The 5958-nt window shown below is 35.2% G+C and overlaps 1 long non-coding RNA gene across 1 annotated transcript; it reads left to right on the top strand.

The window, feature by feature from the left end:
- The first annotated feature begins 378 nt into the window (after window positions 1-378).
- Window positions 379-5229, top strand: LOC145288104 (uncharacterized). Its single transcript, XR_013869264.1, has 2 exons — window positions 379-4271; window positions 4371-5229. It is a non-coding gene; the product is annotated as an uncharacterized LOC145288104 (long non-coding RNA).
- Window positions 5230-5958: the final 729 nt, after the last annotated feature.

The following is a 5958-nucleotide window of genomic DNA, read 5'->3' as shown; positions in this document are numbered from 1 at the left end:
TTAGAATTTCAGTAAAGGCTCCCATCTTTGTCAAACAGTTTGCGACTTTTCCTGTCCCCTGATCCATTCAATTTGGATTTCTTCCTTTACAAATATTTCCTTTACTCTGGCCACATCGACTCTCAAACGTATGTTACTTACAAGATTTGATGATTTTAAAGTTTCTATCAAAGTACTTCAGGCAACTTGGGTAGTCTGAAGATTTCTTGTAGCATGGCAGCTATCAATACACTGCATCGGCAGCTTCACTGGGTGCAAAGGTCTCGGATACTAATGGGCTCTTAGTTACTCGGTCAAGTATTTTATGGCCATCATATAGGAGCTAGTCTATTCATCTTACCATAAACAAAGATGATAAATCCACCCTGTGAGAATGTGGCACTATTTCCTTGTGCCACTGTTTCTAACACACTCTGCAGCATGGACGGGTGGTAAATTGTCCATGAGCGTAGAGATACAAAGAAACCCCTTCCCATAATCCCCTTGCTATCTTTCTGTCTCTTTCCTGCACGACCACCATGATGTGAGGACGCATATTTTGTCTCTCCGTAAATGAGGGGGGGAACCCCCTCCCTCAACACTAGTTAGGGTAGTTTAGTTAGCTTCGAAAAGTCTATTATCCAGTTTCAATTGTAAAAATTAATTGTAAATTGTTTTTTTTTTGTAATATATATTGTATCTCTAATGTAAAATAAAATAGTTAGTTATACCTTATGTATATTACAATTGTGTCGCGTGTCATTTTTCTTGTGTCTGCCATGAATGCCTTCATAAATGTCTGAAGTCGAAAGGCGGCCCTGAGGACAAAGAGATGAAGATTCCCACCAGAATGCCACCAGGGTGAAGAGATCATCTTGAGAAAAGAAAGCAGCCACACCCAGATCCAACATCTCAGGTATGATTTTCTTCTTACTACACAGACCCTAATGACTGGCCCATCTTCATATCTTCATGAGACCGCTTTAAGACATTTACTATAACACGTCTGTCGGTCACACCTCGGTGGCCGGCTGATAGTGGTATAAATGTTGCCTTAAGACTCAGGATTGACCCTGGTTAATTACCAGACGGATCTCGTCGCATCTGTGTCGCAGTATAAATGATGCACTATGACCAAGACATATTGTTTCCCAGCATGGAAATAATTTCGACTCAAACCCACGGCACAACCAAAAATAATGACCACTAGACGAATCGAATAAAAAAAAATGGTCCACGGTCTTTAAAAACGGAAAAAACTATTTCTGGCAAAATTTAAAAAAAAATGGCAGACCAGTACACACGCGCACAAAAAAAAAAAAAAAAAAAAAAAAAAAAAAAAACGCACTCAAAAAGGAAAATTCAGAACCTGAACAAAAAATTGTCTTGCACCTACAAAAAAAAAAAAAAACAGTTTGCAAGGGATCGATTTAAAAAGAAAAAGAGTATTGAAAGTAACCCTTCGAACAAAAAAGTAAGAAATGTGTCCCACTGTCCCACACAAAAAAAAAAAAACAGAGATGAGAAAAAAGTGTCTCTAGAATATGCAATATCTCTTTCTCTCTCACGCTTTCTCTCTTTCTGTCTCTCTCAAGATATATATCTATATGTGTGTATATCTATGCATCTTGTTATTACATGAAAGAAAAAGAAAAAAATCCTTCAAACACGAAGCTCGAAAAATAAATTTAAAAAAGAAAAAAAAAAGGAAAGAAAATAAAGGATACCTAACATTTTTTATCTGATCTTTATTTCAGGTTTATAAAAATATAGGACTTTTAAAAAAAATTCTTTTGACTTTGCAAGTGTTAGATTCAGATTTGAAAAAATAGAACTTTTACATTACATTTTATTCCATGAACAGTTGATGTGTTTATTTTTCAGGTTAGGTACCAATTTACGCTGAAACATAAGGGGACTTTTTGATTTGATAATGTTTTTTATTTATTTTTTTTTGTCTGTTAAAAAAAGAAAAGAAGGGAAAGAAAAAATATTATCGCTAAAAATTTAGATTACATAATACGAAGTTTTCTTTGTGTGAGCGCCTTACAAAATTGATAAAAACAAGATTTTTTCTATTTTATTTTTTTTTAAACTCGTAGAAATGTTTAATGTCTACCTGTCACTCATTTTTTAAAACAATGGCCGCACATGGGAAAGATAAGCTAAGATGACCTCGTCATGGTGTTTGTGAGGTTGTTTAGGGATGGGTGGTAGAACAACGCTACCTGCCTCTCTCTCTCTCTTCTTCTCTCTATCTCTCTCTCATTCCCTTACCTGTGAGGACGAGAGAGTGACTTTTAAAATCGTCGAAGATTTTTTTTTTTGTTATTACGTAATGGTGTTATGAGGGTGGTGGGGTGTGTAATGGCATCGCTCTGCCTCTATCCCCTTCTTTTTCCCCTCATTCTCTTTCTCTACTCTTGCGTTTTAATGATTGTATAGCTAAACCCCCATGGCTGATTGCAGGAGGGCATATAATAACGAATTAACTTGGAGTTTTTTTAAATTTTTCTACCAAGTTTAAAGAACAAAATTATTTATGCTTCGTTAAATTACATTAAATGATGTCTTCAATTGTTTTTTTATTAAAAATAAAAACTGAGACGATTATTCAAACAGCACTTAAAGTACGTTTTTGAAGTCTTCGAGTGTTTGGAAAAGCCAACTGTTACATGATTACGTTCATTTTTTGAGAGTTCTCTGAAATGTTCATAGTTTTTCTTAAAGAAAAAATTACGCTATTACATTTCGAATATTCTCTGAATTTTTAATAATTTCTAAGGAAATATTGTTTGAGTAACGAAAGAGATTTTCCTGAACTCTAGATGATTTTAAGGAAGAATTATTCGAGCAAATTCTTTAATTGAAGGTTTATTTGAAATTGGACCGTATGATAGGGGTCCCTGAAATATTGACTGAGGAGTATATACGTAAAATTGAATTAATTATTAAGAAAAAAAAAAGATTTCCTCAGTCTAGAAAGATCTCTCTTTAATTGAAACTTTAATTTTTTCGAGCTGTTAACTATACAGAACTGGTCGTTAACTAATGTGACTCCCAGGTGTGGCGGGAGTTTATTAATTCGAAATAATCCTTGTGAGTGAGTTTAGGAAAAGAATTGCTTTTAAATGATAAAATAATTACTTTGGAAAATAAAGTTAATTAACGTGAAATGTTTCTGAATTCGAAATGACCTTGATAATGGTCTAAAAGAAGAAATGATTTTTAAGAATCAATTAAATAACTTTAAATGTACACTGAATTTTAAAAATAATAATTACGAAATTAAAAAGTTTTGGGATGTCTCTGAATCTCATTGTGAAGGGTAAATTGATTCAAAATGAATTGTCTATGATCTTTTCGGAAGATTAATTTTAATAATGAACCAAATGTTTGGAATAATTTTTGAATTGTATTACGAAAAATGGGTCTATTCGAAGTTTATGACCTTTTGAGAAGATTGTTTTTAAAGTAATAAATGAATTACTTTGCAAAGAAGTTAACTAACATAAATTGATTTTAACGATGAACCAAAATACTTGAAATAATTTTTAAATTTGGGAATGAAATTTTAATGGTCTTTTGTAAATCAAGTTTTGAAAAAATACACATACTTTTTAAATGTACCCTGAAATTTGGGAAAAAGTTAATTATGAATGTAATAACTGAAATGCGTTTGCATTGTGTAAACAAATTCTAATTGTGACCGAGGTGCTCTGAAATGATTTTTTAAAAATGTTTTCTTTTTAAGAAAAAAAATTGTTAACACCCTATTTCATTGATTTAATGTATACCAGGTTTCTGAATTGTTTATTTTTGGAAATTTTTTTCCCCCTAATTGAGTATTCTAACTCATGAAGGCTGAGTGCCCTTCTTAGTTAATTCTTTATATAATTAATAAATATTCCGTGGTGGATAGTTTTTATTGGTCGCTCGGCGGCAGACTCCTTGCTCTAACAGAATTAATTGGATTAGAACCTCTGAAGACCAAGGTTTTACTAAATCCATATAGGTCGGCGTGATGAGGTCACGTAACCCCGACTTATCTAAAATACATTATACTGGTTGCTGAAGAGAGCGTAAGTCCAGTAACTGAAGTAATAACTTGGAATACATATAGGTCGGCGTGATGAGGTCACGTAACTCCGACTTGGTTAAAATACATTATACTGGTTGCTGAAGGGAGCGTAAATCCAGTTACGAAAATAATGTTATGCAGACTAAATTAAAAAACGTATAGGTCGGCGTGATAAACTCACGTAGAATCCGGCTTAGTCAAATACGTATAGGTCGGCGTGAATAAACTCACGTACAATCCGGCTTAGTGAAATACGTATGGGTCGGCGTGATAAACTCACGTAGAATCCGGCTTAGTGAAATACGTATAGGTCGGCGTGATAAACTCACGTAGAATCCGGCTTAGTGAAATACGTATAGGTCGGCGTGATAAACTCACGTAGAATCCGGCTTAGTGAAATACGTATAAGTCGGCGTGATAAACTCACGTAGAATCCGGCTTAGTGAAATACGTATAGGTCGGCGTGATAAACTCACGTACAATCCGGCTTAGTGAAATACGTATAGGTCGGCGTGATGAACTCACGTAAAATCCGGCTTTGTTAAAAAATATTATACTGGTTGCTTAAGAAAGTGTAAATCCAGTAACTGAAATCATGAGGTCATTGCCTCGATGGAGGGCGAGGATGATTACCCTCTCTGGTATTTGAAGCAGTATACCAGTCTACCAGGAGCCTGGTGGAAAAAATAACTTGCTTCACTGAGTTCCTGATGGAACGTAGAGCATGGGGACATTGATTGCTGACGGCCGGTTGACGCACCATTCACGGAAAATTAGGGACTTCTGAAATTTATGAATACTCATAGATTTCGGATAGCATAGGGAGGGATGTGGCACTATTTCCTTGTGCCACTGTTTCTAACACACTCTGCAGCATGGACGGGTGGTAAATTGTCCATGAGCGTAGAGATACAAAGAAACCCCTTCCCATAATCCCCTTGCTATCTTTCTGTCTCTTTCCTGCACGACCACCATGATGTGAGGACGCATATTTTGTCTCTCCGTAAATGAGGGGGGGAACCCCCTCCCTCAACACTAGTTAGGGTAGTTTAGTTAGCTTCGAAAAGTCTATTATCCAGTTTCAATTGTAAAAATTAATTGTAAATTGTTTTTTTTTTGTAATATATATTGTATCTCTAATGTAAAATAAAATAGTTAGTTATACCTTATGTATATTACAATTGTGTCGCGTGTCATTTTTCTTGTGTCTGCCATGAATGCCTTCATAAATGTCTGAAGTCGAAAGGCGGCCCTGAGGACAAAGAGATGAAGATTCCCACCAGAATGCCACCAGGGTGAAGAGATCATCTTGAGAAAAGAAAGCAGCCACACCCAGATCCAACATCTCAGGTATGATTTTCTTCTTACTACACAGACCCTAATGACTGGCCCATCTTCATATCTTCATGAGACCGCTTTAAGACATTTACTATAACACGTCTGTCGGTCACACCTCGGTGGCCGGCTGATAGTGTTATAAGAAACCATCTTCCAAGTTGGCATAGGTAGCATCCTACACATATCAAATGATACATCAAGGTGAGTCTGAGTAGATAGCCACATCATTTGGCCTGTTAGTCTTTTTTTTATATCTCTCTTCTCCTCTTGACCCAGCTCATCATTTTTCCTTAAGGATCTTCTTTTCTTTATATCTATTGATCAACCTTATTTCAATTGATACACACTGGACATTCGTTACTGTAGTTGGTTCTATATTCCACCAATGGTCATAATTTCCAGTTGATTTTGGTTGTGTACTCATAATCTTCATCTTTTTTCAACTCATTATTTCCAATAATTTTATATTCCACTATTTTCCCTTTACTCATCTTTGTAATATTATCTTTCAGTTCCTCCTTGTTGGAATTTTCATCATGTTCATGTTCAACTTCCTCTTC

Source organism: Euprymna scolopes, chromosome 11 (assembly GCF_053919585.1).
Source record: "Euprymna scolopes isolate OS-2025 chromosome 11, ASM5391958v1, whole genome shotgun sequence".
Lineage (NCBI taxonomy): Eukaryota > Metazoa > Mollusca > Cephalopoda > Sepiida > Sepiolidae > Euprymna > Euprymna scolopes.
Note: the sequence above shows the minus strand (reverse complement) of the source record. Positions and strands in the feature narration are given on the sequence as shown.